At 36.3% G+C, this 15997-nt stretch overlaps 1 protein-coding gene across 5 annotated transcripts in view; it reads left to right on the top strand.

Annotated features, from left to right (window-relative positions):
• CCSER2 (coiled-coil serine rich protein 2) overlaps positions 1-15997 on the top strand; it is a 183470-nt gene that overhangs the window by 27562 nt on the left and 139911 nt on the right. The window lies entirely within an intron of this gene.

The raw sequence follows: 15997 nt of genomic DNA, 5'->3' as shown, positions 1-15997 counted from the left end.
TGATGCAAATACCATTTTTTTTTTTTTGCATATACCATTCTTGATAAAAATTGTTGTTGTTATCATTAAGGCCCCTCACTATCACATTGTCCTTTTTTTTTTCTCTTAAAGATTTTATTTATTTGACAGAGAGAGATCACAAGTAGGCAGAGAGGCAAGCAGAGAGAGAGAGAGAGAGAGAGAGGAGGAAGCAGGCTCCCTGCCTCGCAGAGAGCCCGATTCGGGACTCGATCCCAGGACCCTGAGATCATGACCTGAGCTGAAGGCAGAGGCTTAACCCACTGAGCCACCCTGGCAGCCCACATTGTCCTTTCATGTCTTCAGCATGAAAATTTAGTACTTTCCACCCTCCTGGTCCCATAAAAAGAAGAGTTTCTTGTTCAAGTCATGGGGATACTGCAGTGCCTGCCTTCTACAGATTTTCCAGTCTCTTGGGATTTTGGCCTGAGCTAGAAGAACATCATTCATTTGTATCTACTGTTGTCTTTTATGTCAGACACTGTGCTGAGAATTTGAAAAATGAATCTTTTAATTAAACTACTGATTATATGTTGTAGGGATTTCATTATACTTACATTTTTGAAATTATTTGCATTGGGCGGTTTCCCTGTGTGCTCATAACATTTAGTAAGGCCTGGTCCCTACTTTATCTGCTACCATTCAGCTGCAAGTACAATTTCCATACCCTACAGGTTCCACCAGTCCTTACTAAGGTGAGCTCATGGGGCCTACAATCAGTGTGGCTACTGTAGTCGCAGTGTTTGGTGTTCTTGGGCCTAGAGCCCTGGACAGTGCGCCTGTTAAGCTGCTACCTTCTTTGCAGCTCAGCTATAAATCAGAACATCTGCCTTGTCTTCTTGTCTAGCATTCTAAGTCTTATAATGGGACCAATGTCTACCTAGATCTTCTATCCTATGTGTGTTTGCTCTAGCTGTTGTCCCCGCCATTTAAAAAAAAAAAAAATTTAACTTTCTCTTTTAACTCTTTTCCTGTGTTTTAGAAACAGAAAAGAGACCACAAAATTAGGAAAAAAAAAACAAAAACAAAAACACCAAAAACAATTGCCTTTTTCTTTTTTGTCTTTGAAAGAATGGGTTATGTTTCCTGACTTCATTCCTTTATCTTTTTTTACTCTTTTACTCATTGTAGTCATTTGTCTGTTCCTCATCTTGCATTGTGAAACTGCTCTGGCAAAAGTGACCAAATCTGTAAACTACTAAGTCAAATCATTCTTTTTAGGTTTTAGATTTTCTTTCCTTGTCTGTGCAATTTGACACTACTGTCACTATCATTTAAAAATTCTCTTCCAGTTCTTTTCTTTCTTTTTGGGTTATACATTCTCAGCCTTCTCTCTCTCTCTCTCTTTTTTTTTTTTTCTTCTGTTCATTCCTTAAATGTTAGTGATCCTCTGGACAGTGCCCTTAGCCCTTTTCTCCTTGTTCTACATCTTCCCTAGGTGGCCTCAACTGTTTCTGGTGGAACATTTGATGATTATCTCTCTGCTGACAAGTCCAAAATCATCATCTCCATTGAAACGTTGTCCTTGCATTTTTGGACTCCTTTACATGACTAGTAAAAATCCCTACCGGTACCCTCTATAGGTACCACAAAGTCAGGTTGACATGCTAAGTTCATCATCTCTTTTTCCAGATACAATGTTTGCCCTCAGTTAAAGGTACTACTCTCTGTCAGATCAGACAGCCTGAAATTTTGAACCCTATTTTCTCTTTCATCTTCTACATTTAATCGCTTACTCAATTACTCATCCATTTATTCCAATTAAATATTGTACTCTCCTTTTGTGCCCACTATTGTGATAAAATTCTTAAGATTCAATAGTTAATATCTTTTGTGTTTGTGCCTTTTCTCTAACCTTTTTGTTATAATCCTTGCCATCTTATGTTATAATCTGACCTATATCCCTTTCTTCCTCTACTCTATCCTCCATACTAAAATCATTTCAAAATTTCAGACATTTCAAAATTGAGGTCAGATCACTATTTTTCTGACTTAAACTCCTCAACTTCCTAACTCCTGTAGTAAAGTCCACCCTTTTTAGTATGGCACAGAAGGCTTTCTGTGGGCTTGTTTTTTCTCCAATATTCTCTTTTCCTGCTGCATTCTTTGAATCCTGTTCTGTACTCTTGTTTAATAATAGTTAATGACTTTTTCTTGATCGTGCCATGCTGGTTTTGTGCTTTTGTTTAGCTCCTAGGCTGTATTACTTTTCACATTCAGTGTCTTTATCATTATTTGCTATTAATTAATTGAGACAACTTAAACATTGCCTCCTCTATGAAGCTTTTTATGATATTCCCTTCTCCCAGTTAAGGAGTTTTTTTTGTGTTTTGTATGTGTACTGCCATGTACTACTCTGTACACTCCTCTAAAACCATTACAGAGCTTCATTGCCCCTTTCTTGTCTATATATCTTTTTCTCTGTATGGAGTGTCTTGTATTTGCACCCTCAAACATAGAGCCTGATTTGTAATAGGCTTTCAATAAATGTTTGATGACTGAATGAAGATAAGTTATTACCATAATGAGATATTCTTTCCTTAGATAGGAATTCCTTTACTAGATCTTAAGCTTCTCCTAGCAGGGACTTTATCTTACCTTTTCTATTTTTTAGGATCTTATCTCATAGCTGCTTAATAAAAAAGTGTAGTAATCAGAGGTGTAGGTATGCAGTGGCTTAAGCAGGGTTTCCCTGCAGAGGAGGAAGTTGAATTGTGTTGGTCTTCATCACAGTAAAATTGTTCTTATATTTAATGGTCCTTATGGTTTTTTTTTAATTTTATTTTTTATAAACATATATTTTTATCCTAATGGTCCTTATGTTTTATCCATATATCTTGATCAATTTTTAGATGGAAACATTACACCTAACTTTAATTACTTTGGTATTTGCCAAATCAAGAAGATTCTCAGAGTAAATGCTCTAGGGATTAATTAAATGCTATTAACTAGGTTGAGGATTTTTACTTTTTAAAACTGTTAAAGTGTGGGTGTCCTAGTTGCTGTTAAAAGTTGTAGGGTAATTATCTAAAATACTTTGTAACTACGGGTACCTGGGTGGCATGGTTGGTTAAGCATCCAACTCTTGATTTCAATTCAGGTCATGATTTCAGGGTTGTGAGATCAAGCCCCACGTAAGGCTCAGCACAGAGTCTGCTTTGGATTCTATCTCCTTTTCCCTCTGCCCCTCTTACTCATGCGTGTGCTCTCTCTCAAATAAGTAAGTCTTTAAGAATAAAATAAAAAAATAAAATACTTTATAACTAAGTCACACTAGGAGTCAGCAGGTAAAAAGTACAGTCAGACTGAGACTGATTGTGTCATGTCCAATTTCTTTGTTACTTAGTTTTTTTAAATGATGTCTTATACCAAAAATTGTTATGTCCAATTTCTTTTGTTATTTAGTTTTTTTAAATGATGTCTTATACCAAAAATTGTAGGTGTCTTCTTTAAAAAGACTAAAGAGTTAGGCATCATGGATATGAGTAGGGATTGAGATTCCAAATTGGAATTAATTATTAAGCCAGAAAGACACTATCAGGAAAAAGATTGGTTTGTTAACTGGGCTTCATAACCCAATATGATTTGTGGAGGGGTGAGAAAAAAACCAGTATCATGAATTTGGGTACCTTTTTTTGCCTAGGAAAAGAGGAGCTGATAAACAGAAGCTATAAGCCAGTTCTTTAGGACTTCAGATATTAGTTGAAATATACTGCTTATTTTCTGTCAAGTTGTCTTATACTTTTTACACAAAAGTGTTAATATTGTGGATTTTAAGTAAAACTACCAATTCTCAGCAAGACACCATTAAGGGATGTGCTGTTCATTATAAAACACCTCTTTTGTGCCAGGCTATGTCCTAGGGCTAGAAAGAAAAAACAGATGAGTGAAAGCCATAGTCCAGTTTCTCAGAGAGCTTGGCCTCCAGTGGAGGGAACATAAACCTTTTAAAGTGGTCTGTGGAGCATCTTGATTTGTTGACAGAAGCCCAGAAGTTTAACTTGCTGGACTGGGCCCTGCAAAGGTTGCTTGATGCTATGAAGAATGTGTGAAGGGTGAGGGGTTGTGCATTCCAGGCAGAAGAAACTCTTATGTTTAAACATATTTTAGTGGGAGATCTTGCTATATTGTGGGAGCTGTGGGTCCCAAAACTCAACAAATCAACCATGAGCCTTTATAAGCAACTAGTGGAATTGTTCTGGCCTGATGATGACTTACACTTACCGTAGAAACCTTGCAAATTTCCTGATCCTCCCCTTATCCTCCCATTGGAGTTAGTTCCCATTGTATGTTCTGATACCATCTTTAATAACACTAATTATATTTTTATGCATGTAGTAGAAGACATTAGTCTTCACATGCATGTTCAGTCTTTCCTATGTGAATGCAGGGTTTATGTCTGTTTTAGTCACAAACATTTCCCTGGGACCTTGTCCAGTGATTAGGTTATAATGCATGGTCAGTAAATAATTAGCTCAACAAATAAATGGTATTAAAGATAATATTGTAATATTGTAAAGATAATATTGTAAAATTGTAATAGTGCTCTAGAAAGCATACAGTAATAGTTTTGTTGGAGAAGGGAGTGTAATTTAATGCATATTTTTAGCTGTGGGTTCTTTTCCTTTTAATTTCAGGCCAGATTTCTTTCCTTACCTGCTGGCTGTAGTTTGGCCATTTAGACTTCATAGAAAACACACATGGATTTTCAGTTGTTTATTTTGATTTCCTCTACCTCTCGTGATTCAGAAGACACATGTAACAACAAAGGACATCTTGTTTGAGGTTAGGTTCTAGTTATCATGGAGGTTAAAAATCTTGTAATGTCATAGTTGCTCTTGATAAGTCAGATGGTGACCAAAGATCAACCTAGTTCTTTTCTGCATCTTTGCTTAAGCAATAGTTCAAGTAGTTGGCTTATGCAAGAAAAATCTGTCTTCAGATAGTATCATATTCCTGGTAATATGCTCATGCTGATGGGCATGTAGAAACAGATTTATTGAGGGGAAAGATTCATAGCTTCATATGAATCTTGTGTTCACTTAGCTTCATTCACATGTACAAAAGCTTATGAGTTGAAAATGAGTGGAGGAGCCTTTGTATGTAAGATCTGTGAACCTTCAGCATTTATTCTTTCCTCCTGGTCCCAGGACCCTGATTGGCTTTGTGAAGTTTGCTCCTCAAAAGAGGAGCTCTCCCTGCTCTCAGCAGGGAGCCTGCTTCCCCCCCACCCCTCTCTGCCTGCCTCTCTGCCTACTTGTGATCTCTGTCAAATAAATAAATAAAATCTTAAAAAAAAAAAAAAAAAGTCTGCTGAGTGTGGAGCTGGACCTGGGGCTAGACCTCAGGACCCTGAGATCATGACATGAGCCAAAACCCAGAGTCGGTTGCTTAAGCAACTGAGCCCCGAGGTTTCCTTTCTTAAAGGAAAAATTATATATAAAGTATCAAACAGACTTCTTTCCCTGCCCCTCCAGTGTCTTATCACTCAGCTTTTAGCCGTTGTCAGTAGTGTTTCATGTATAACACTTTTTTTTAAAGGTATGAGCATTATACTCTTAACATTCCCAGCAACAAAAAAATAAAATCCATAATACAATCCAATACCCATTTTGTGCTCAATTTTCCTGAATTGTCTCAAAAACAATTATTTATTACTGGGGGTTGACTAAATTAGGATCCATGCAAAGTCCACACATTGCATTTGGTTAATGTATCTCTTAAACTTACAACATTTTCTTCCTATTTATTTGCTGAGGAAAGAGACTTAATCCTCCCTCTTGTAGCATTTTCATATTCTAGATTTGGCTGATGGTGCCCTAATGTTGTTCAGCATGTTTTTCTGTTTCTTGTTCCTGTAAACTGGTAGATCTAGAGGTTTGAATAGATTCAAGTTGAGTTTGTTTTGGCAAGAATATTTCATAGATGGTCCTCTTGTCTTACAATAGGACATTAAGATTGATTCAGAACAAGGTTCTTTTCACGTAATGGATTTAATAGTCATTAGTGATTGCTACCTGGATATACTAATTCATTAGGGATTGCTTGCTAACCAACAACAAGTGTATCTGATTGTCTTATTTTGTGATTCCATCATTTTTTCTGCATTTATTATGATTCTTCTGTAAGGAAACTTTTATCATCAATTATTTGATTGCCTTGAAATACAGGAAATACTAGTGTAAAGACTTCTAATTCTTTAGAGAAGCTTTTTTAAAAATTGAGTTATAACTTACATGCAATAAAGTGCATAAATCTTAAATGATGTACCTCTTAGTGAATTTTTACATAGTGTTCACTGTTACCAACACCTCAGTCAACCCTTTCTCATAGAGGTAATCTCTATTCCAGCATGTTAACCTCAGATTGGTAACTTCATATCACCTAAGAACTTGTTAGAAATACATGTTTTAAGAACCTGTTTTGGGCATACTGACTTGGAAACTCTGAGGGGGGCAGCAATCTTGTTTTAATAAGCCCTCCTAGGTGATTCTGATACACACCAACATTGATGAACCATTGCTCTGTCCTAATCCTTATCATCATAATTAGTCTGTTCTTGATCTTCCCTTTATATAAACGGGTCAACTGTACAGTTTTTATGTTCCATTATATTTCCCCAGGTGCAGTGGATTTTTCCCTGTGTCCCAGGGACCAAAGGGTTTGGTGCCCCTTCCCCAGCAGTTTAAGGCTTTGCTGCATAAAATAGAAGGATGCATAGAAGCTAGTGGGGCTTTGTCCTTGTTGCAGCTTAGCCCCTTATCTCCTGTATGCTTGTGCAATTCAGAGTAGGCTCTCTGGTGTATTTTCCTTGGATAGTAGGATGAGGCCCTTGGAAAGAGCTTGCTATTCCAAGCCGACATTTTACTCCACATTTGGCTTTTAAGCATCCATGAAAATGTGAGCTTATTACTCCTTATGATGGTCACTTCTTTCTTTTATGCTCTGCCAAAAGTGAAACTGTTAAAAAATGTCTTGTTTCAGCCATAAGAAACTCTTAATCTCATGAGACAAACTGAGGGTTGCTGGGGGGTAGAAGGATAGGGATAGGGTGGCTGGATTATGGACACTGGGGAGGGTATGTGCTATGGTGAGTGCTGTGAAATGTGTAGACTGATGATTCACAGACCTGTACCTCTGGGGCAAATAATACATTATGTATTAATGATGAAAAGAAAATACAACATAAAAAAATGTCTTGTTTCTTCTTGGAGGTTCTTGCCCCCCTTTGGAATTTGGCTCATTTGGTTGTCTTTTGATGTTGGCTCTCTGATGGGCTCAAGAAAAGTTAGGATTTTGAAGATTATTAGGTAACAGCCAGGTTGTTAGGTAGTAGTGATAGTCATTGCAGCTTTCTACATCCTAAGTGGAAGTGACATTCTGATCTTTCTATAAATGGAATCACACACTATGTGTACTCTTAAATAACTACATTCATTTGCTTAAAGGATCTTGCTAAATTCATCTGTATTGCAGCATGTAACCAATAGTTAGCTTTTTTTGTAAATTACGATGTTGTATTCTATTAAGTCAAAATTACTACTAAAGTTTATTTTTCTATGATATCATTCTTTCAGCACATCTAAATCTTTTTTTTTCTTTAAAGATTTTATTTGTTTATTTGACAGAGAGAGACACAGTGAGAGAGGGAGCACAAGCAAGGGGAGTGGGAGCGGGAGAATCCTGCTCCTCAAGAAGCCTTATGTGGGGCTGGATCCCAGGACTCCCAGATCATGACCAGAGGCAGCACTTAATGACTGAGCCACCCAGGTGCCCCTCAGAACATCTAAATCTTAACAAAATGTTTCATTTTGGGGGTATTTATTGAGTGTCTGCCATATACTGAACAAGCTTAGGGTTGGTAATGTATACTGGTGTATCAAACACAGTCTGTGCCATCCTTGAACTTATAGCCTAGCAATGATCCATCTGTGTTAATGTTAGCCCTGTCACCCTTCTGCCTGACACTTGATTCTCTATAACCCTGTTCTCAATGCCTATTTAATTTAGGAATTTTGCTTGAGCAAGTACTAAATATATCAAAAAGCTAAAGGATTGCATGCTGTGATTTTTTTAAAATACTCGGTGTTTTTTAAAATGTCTATGGTTAGTTGTTATGCCTGTATACTATTTTAAAAGGCAGTGCAACAGCGCGCCTGGTGGCTCAGTGGGTTAAAGCCTCTGCCTTCAGCTCAAGTCATGATCTCAGGGTCCTGGGATCCAGCCCTGCATTGGCTCAGGTCATGATCCCAGGGTCCTGGGTTGGAGCCCTGCATCAGGCTCTCTGCTCAGCAGGGAGCCTGCTTCCTCCTCTCTCTCTGCCTGCCTCTGTGCCTACTTGATCTCTGTCTGTCAAATAAATAAATAACAGATCTTTAAAAGGCAGTGCAACTACTCAGGTGTTAGGCTTGGTCATTATTCAAGCAGCTTGGCACCTATCATCTTTACTTAGCCCAGCACCTTAGTGTCATTTGCATGCCCCACACAGTTATTTAAGTTTATTGGAACTAAATGGTAAAATTTGGAGAGAATTTTTGTGGTTTGGCCAGGGGAGCTTCTGGTTCCTCTTTATCTGCTAGTATTCTCCTGTTCCTTAAATTAAAACTTAAGAAAGTAATATGCCTTGAATCTACATTCAGTAACATTATTTAATGTTCCTAAGCCACAAATTAATTTGAAGCCTCACTTTTACAAGTTGCTTTGATCCCCATCTGCCTAACAAGCTGTAGCTGGAGGACAAAAAAGTCAGCTTGATACAATAATGGGGCTTTGTATTGAGCTTGGTGTGGTCTTTTTAAAACCACAAGCAATCTGCAAGGAATGAAGTACTGTTTTAAACCTTTACTTTTGGCTGAAGGTGTCATTTTTGTTCATTTGGTTATTGTAATCAAGCCTTCGAATCGGTTTATGCCACAGATGAAAGCTAGGAGAAACAGGGCAGAAGGGGATTTGGGGGAATAAGTTGAGTAACACAAGGTTGAAAAATTTTTAAATTAAGATATATTTATCTGAATGTGAAAGCACATATTAAGAAGTGACTAGTTAGGGGTATGCAGTCATCAGCATTGCTGTTCAGTTAATTGCTCTGGGTCTCAGTAGTGAATTTATGCCTGTGTAAATCCCCCAAATTCAGGTAGTTCATACCTCCCAAAAAGCTGTTTGAAAAACTAAAAAAAGAATGTGAGTGGGTGGTTCCTCAGATGATAAGGTAATGGATGTGAAAGGAGTTTGAAAAGGTGAAAGCTTCTACTATTGCTCTCAAAACTTCTCATTTAATTATACCTAGGTTCTTTGCAGTCTTTATGCTTCCCTAACCTTAATTATCCAATTCCTTCCTTCACTCTTGTACTTCTCAATAAGCCTCTCAGAATATTTCATTCCTGTGGTGCCTGGGTGGCTCTGTCAGTTAAGCTTCAGTCTCTTGATTTCAGCTAGGGTCTGGTCTCCGGATTCTGGGATCTGCTGAGCCCCATGTCTGGCTCATCTCCTCAGAGGGAGATTCTCTCCCTCTGCCTCTTACCCTGTCCTGCGGCTGCACGTGATCTTTTTCTCTCTTTCTCTGCCTCACACAAATAAATACATCTTAAAAAAAAAAAAAAAGAATATTTCATTCCTTTGTCAGAAAGGCAGTCTGCATGGATCCTGGAATCAGGTAGATTTGAACCTGAATCCTTTTCAGTAGTTTATGAATTTTTGGACAAGTATTTTACTCTTTCCAAATCTCGGTTTATCGATTTAATATGGGAGGACATCCACAATGTTATGAAGATTAAACAAGGAGGGAGTGGTAAGCATGATACCGATAGGTATATCATGTAAATGCTCAGTAAAGTTTGCTTTTACTTTTCTCTTCCCATCCTACTATGGATTCCTTTTAAAAGCATAAAACATATAAACAAAATTCAAAAACCCCCCAAAAACCTTGATTTCCTGGATTTATTTATTTATTTATTTATGGGGGGGTGGGGAAGTTGGAGAGGGAGAATAAGAGTCTCAAGCAGACTCCCCACTGAGCACAGAGCCCAATATGGGGCTGGATCCCAGGACAGAGATCATGACCCGAGCCAAAATCAAGTGTTGGAAACCTAACCAACTGAGCCACCCCGGTGCCCCTGATTTACTCATTTTTAAAAAAGGAATTTATATATAATTTTGGTAATTCTTACAAATGTGAAATACCAATACTATAAATGTGCTATATTTCAAAAATCATTTTACAGAAATTAAATCAGAAAATCTCAGACATTTCCAAGCCCTGTGCCAGGTATTATTCTTCGTTCAGCATTAAATTAAAGCTCACCGACAATATTGAAATGTTTCAGAGAAGATGATATCATTAGATTTTGTAGCCAGCATGTACTTTTTCAAATTGTTATGACTGCATTCTTTAATCACTTAAAAGACTGCATATCAGGGAAAGTTCATCAGAGGTAGCATAAGCTACTAAAATGAGGCGGACTCACAATGTCTGTTTTATTTCATTTCGTAGTTATGTAAGCAAATATAAGAGGAAGTTTCATGAATATTTAAAGATAATAGGTAGTCAACTAATGAAGTGATTTATAATAGAAGCAGATATTCAAGCTTTACAGTTGAGCCATCAGATTACTTTAAGACCACAACCCAAGATGATTGGTTTTGTTTATTACAATCATTTGTGCATTTAGAAATCAATAAGTACTCTTGAAAGGAAATAGTGCATTCAGGTTCTAATAAATTTTTCTTGTTTTTGTTCTGAGTGGTGGCACCCCAAACACACTTTGTAATAGTAGTGTTTCTCTTGTGGGCTTATCTTGTACCTCTAAGTTATTAATACTTAAGATATTCTTGGGAGGTAATATACATTATTCTCATTTTAGACAGTAAAATAAAGAAATAGAGAAGTGAAAGAATAGAATGTTCTGTCCTTAGACTACTTGTGATAGGCAGGGAAATGTTAAAGCCTCTCTGACTCATAGACTGACTCACCAGAGGACAGAATTTTTAATGTGTGTTATTTAGTGATTTGCAAAATGACCCTTATATCTAATATCGTTATCATTTTCCTTATGGTTATCCTGAAAGTGTTTGTAGTTGTGGAAGTATGTTTTGGGGTAAAAGCTATTATAAAAAAATGGGATGGCAGTAATGTCGCATGGATACTGCCCCTGTCCCTTTTTCTGGGCATGGCATATATTGCTATTTGATCATGATAATTTATCTTAGAGTCTAGATTTCACTTCAGGATCTTGTTCAACATAATCCTCGAGGAAGCTGCTACCAGTTAATCACAGACCCACAAAACAAAGTTGTTTTTCCGTCTTGATTTAGTATTTATTAAATTAACTTGCACTAAGAGATTATGAATTAACTTAAAAGTTGAGAATCTTTCAAATTCGTGGTCCTGTGGCAGGCCACAAAGTATATAACACTTAGCTTATGCTCTTAACAGGTTTACTTTCTAACGGGTCAAATAGACATGCCCACAATATAAGACAGACTCAGCTATATTATTGATGTGAAGGGAATAGAGAAAGATGAGAAATCAGTTTTAACTGGAAAGGTTTGTGGGTGTAGAGATTTTGAACTTTGAGGATGGGGCCTTTAAGGTGGTCTTTACAAGAGTAAAGGCACAGAAGATAGAAAATACAGAATAGATTGTGGGGAATGACCAACAATGTATCTTGGCTTGAATGCATAGTACTGCAAAGAGTGTAGAACCAAATAGAGAAGTTTAATCTCTGTAGTGCATTTGGGGTTTTATTTCATTTGTTGTTTTATTTATTTTATTTTATTTGTTGTTTTATTTTATTTGTTGTTCCTGGGCCATGCATAGTTTTTAATCAGTAGAAGGATATGATCAGATCTGTGCTATAAGAGTTTAACTGTTGACAGTTTGAATAAAAGTGAGATGGGAGTCTTCATAATGTAGGAAGCCTCTGTAAAAATACAGAAAGAGATGATGAGGATAAGAATTAGAGTTATGGAATGGAAATAATGAATTTAGAATAGATTTTTAAAGATAAAATTGATAATTATAACATTAAATTGAGGTTTAGATATGGAGAAATTGAAATGGTAATTTATGAAGACATTCTATCTATTGAATAAAAAATGTTTTGTTGTTTACTCAGACATCTTCTATTTTTATGCCTTTTAAGTATATTTTATATAAAACGGAACTTAGTTTCGAATAATTGTCTTTGGTTAGATTTGAACTTGTTTTCATATAGAGGGGTGCCTAGCTGGCTCTGTTAGAAGAGCATGCAACTCTTGATCTTCGGGTTGTGAGTTTGAACACCACATTGATGCAGAGATTACCTAAATAAATAAATAAATCTTTAAAGGAAAGAGTCTTTTCATATGGAATAAATGGTTTTTATTTTTAAACAGTTTGTCAGTTAAAACTTTTTAAATTGCAAAAATATGGGCATGTTTAAAATATTTAAATAATAAAGATTTAAAGTTAAAAAGAAGTCTTCCCTTCACCTAATTCTCCCTTCCCTAACGGTAACCACTATTAACAGTTTGTTGTGTTCAAATATATATGTGCACTCATGTCTTTATGTGATTTCTATCTATCATACTACCTTTACAAAAGTGGTATCCAGTGTACAGTTTCTCAAAGTAGCAAAAATAGTGTGTTCACATGTCCCAGATTTATAGTCTTTCTTTAGAATAACAAGAAGCTTCTGTAATAACAAGAAGTGAAAGCATATAAACTTGAAATTATGCTTTGTAATCAATGAGCATTCTATCTTACATATAAATGATCTAGTAAGTCAATGATTGATTATTCATTAGTTAATTCAATTTAATATTAGCCCAACTTTTAAGTTACCTTTAAACTTCTTGAAAATTATATGTAAGCTGACACCATAAAATGTAATTACTGTTGAAATAAAAAGCTTGTCAGAATAATCGTTCAATTTATTATTTTTATTTTATTTTATTTTTTAAGATTTTATTTATTTATTTGCCAGAGAGAGAGCACAAGCAGGGGGAACGGCAGGCAGGCAGGCAGGCAGAGGGAGAAGCAGGCTCCCTGCTGAGCAGGAAGCCCACTGGGATGAGGGGCTCCTGACCTGAGCCAAAGGCTTATGTTTAACCCACTTAGCCACCCAGGCATCACAAAATAATCACTCAGTTTAAACACATTTTTATGATCTTAAACATTGTTGTATGAGTAAGAATGACTTATTTGATCACTAAGCATATATATGTTTCAGTAAGGTTACTCTACTGGAATAAAAATAATATACTTATGCTGTATTTAACACTGATAAAATCAGAAGATGGATTTGTTTCATTAAACTAGTTTTGTTTGCCAGAAACTTAACCTTAATTAAGTGAACTTGGTTCTTAAAACCTTTCTGAGTTAGTTTCTGTAAGAATAATTTTTAAAAGTATAACACATTTAAAATACTAGAAGATCAGGGTGCTTGGGTGGCTCAGTGGGTTAAGGCTTTGCCTTCAGCTCAGGTCATGATCTCACGGTCCTGGGATGGAGCCCTGCATGGGGCTTTCTGCTCAGCAGGGAGCCTGCTTCCTCCTCTCTCTCTGTCTGCCTCTCTGCCTACTTGTGATCTCTCTGTCAAATAAATAAATAAAATCTTTAAAAAACAAGATTAACTGAACATTTAAAAAATAAATATTAGAAGATCAATTTTCTTATTTTTTGGGAATTTTGATAATCAATTTATATAAATGCATATTTATCTCTGTAAGGTAATCAGAACAGAGTGGCTTTAAAAGACTTTATAATCTAATTTATTAATACCCTCCAGGGTATTTTTCTTCTCAGTACTCAGGTTATTTTAGGACTTTTCTCCTTGCCAGTTAGTTTGATTTTCCATCTTGGGTTCTTTACTTCCTAATTGATTTCCTTAGCTGATTTAAACTTACCTGTTTTGTTTTTATCTTTGAATTCTTGTTGTGTTCCTTTGTTCTGCTTGCCATAGTCATAATTTTTTCTTTCCTTCCTTCTACTCCCTTGTTTATACGGTTGTGTGGCCATTTCTTTTTTTCTTCCTAGGTAGAGACTTGAATAGCTAGACCAAGACTTGTACTTGCCGTGATAGAACCTGAGTGAATTCCCATTGATGCCTTTTTCACCTTAGCTGTGATTTTGTCTCTTTCTTTTACTGCACACCTTCAGTACACCTTTTGAGCAGTTGTATGCTGCTCTGTCTGCTTCTTTGTGGTTGAAGGATATAAGGCGGTGTGGGAAGAACTCTTCTGTTGCTCCCGGCTTTCCTGTCTCCTTAGGTTTTGTTAAATGTATCCTGGCCTCACTCCATCCTGTGTAGTATAATTTGAGGGGCTTCAGACCCTCCCCTCAAGTCAGAACAGTGCCTTGGTAGTTGATAGGTTTTGGTCCCACTGTGCCTCAGTTGGGATTTCAGAGCTTCTGTGCGAAAGTTGTTTTCCTGGACTTTTCTATAGCATTCCATGCCAGGTATTTCTATCCAAACTAGAGGATGTTTATTAAAACTTTGGAGTTTTATCAACTCACCTATTTTCCCCATTATTGCTTTCAGTCAGTGTCATCATGCTAGGAGCCAGACCTTATTGTACAGAATCTTTCTCTGTCCACTACTTTTTAAAGTATAGAGGTGCTTAGTTTTTTTTTGTTGTTTTGTTTTTTTAAGATTTTATTTATCCATTTGACAGACAGAGATCACAAGTAGGCAGAGAGGCAGGCAGAGAGAGAGGAGGAAGCAGGCTCCCTGCAGAGCAGAGAGCCCGATGTGGGGCTCCATCCCAGGACCCTGGGATCATGACCTGAGCCGAAGGCAGAGGCTTTAACCCACTGAGCCACCCAGGCGCCCTAGAGGTGCTTAGTTTAAACAATTTTTGTTTGAAGCTGGTGAGTTTTTGGCTAAAAATTAAATACATACACACACGTATATATATTCTTTCTTTTTTATTAGTTATTGGGGATAGGAAGTTCTGTAATTCTGCTTTACTTCAGCAACTTTATTTGAATGTCTGTATGATTTCCTATTTACTTTTGACTTAATTAATAACACATATACTTCAGAAACTCTCAATTTTTAAAGTATAGGTATGGCTTTGAATCAGGTTTTGTTTTTACTAAAAAAATATAACTGACAAAATATGTTTTAAGATACATAATTTTAAAAAACCATCAGTGACCCTAGGGCATGTATTTTTCTTTTATTCACATTTTGTACTTGTGTATGCTTTTGTAGAATTTTTATATAATCACAATGAGCATATAGTGAGCAGTAAGCATATAGCATATTGTATTTCTGTTAATATTAGGATAAGCATTTTAATATTTCTATCTCATCTTTGTGATCTCATCATGTGACCGTGAATATGTCATACCTTATCAAACAGTTAAATAAAGGACAGTAGGTATTTCAGTTTTATGTTCTTGTCTGTTCATTGAACCTTTTTGTGTTTGTTGTTTTGTGTTACCTTTAAAATAAATTTGGGAGGTTGAGATTAGTGGACTAACCAACTTTATGAAAACCATAATACTTTTCACCATGACACCTACTGTAGTATCTATTTATATTACCAGTTGGAAATTTGTTTGAGATAGTTGCTTAAAATGATACCTGATATCTCTACTGTTAATGTCAGGAAAAATTTTTTGGTGCTATTTTATTTTTTTCCTATATCCTACTGTGATTTTAGTAATGAATTTTTTTTAAAAAGATTTTATTTATTTATTTGAGAGAGAGACAGTGAGAGAGAGCATGAGAGGGGAGAAAGTCAGAGGGAGAAGCAGACTCTCCAAGCAGGGAGCCTGATATGAGACTCGATCCCAGGACTCTGGGATCATGACCTGAGCTGAAGGCAGTCGCTTAACCAACTGAGCCACCCAGGCGCCCTTAGTAATGAATTTTTAAAATGTATTCCAGTTTTTATAAGATCACATATACTTTAAAAAATAACAAATAACATTTTCTTATTTTAAAGGAGATAATATTGTCCAAAGTGAAAAAAATAACATGGATTGGAAATC

Source organism: Lontra canadensis, unplaced genomic scaffold (assembly GCF_010015895.1).
Source record: "Lontra canadensis isolate GAN:19392208 unplaced genomic scaffold, GSC_riverotter_1.0 scaffold3, whole genome shotgun sequence".
In the NCBI taxonomy this organism is placed as follows: Eukaryota; Metazoa; Chordata; class Mammalia; order Carnivora; family Mustelidae; genus Lontra; species Lontra canadensis.
Note: the sequence above shows the minus strand (reverse complement) of the source record. Positions and strands in the feature narration are given on the sequence as shown.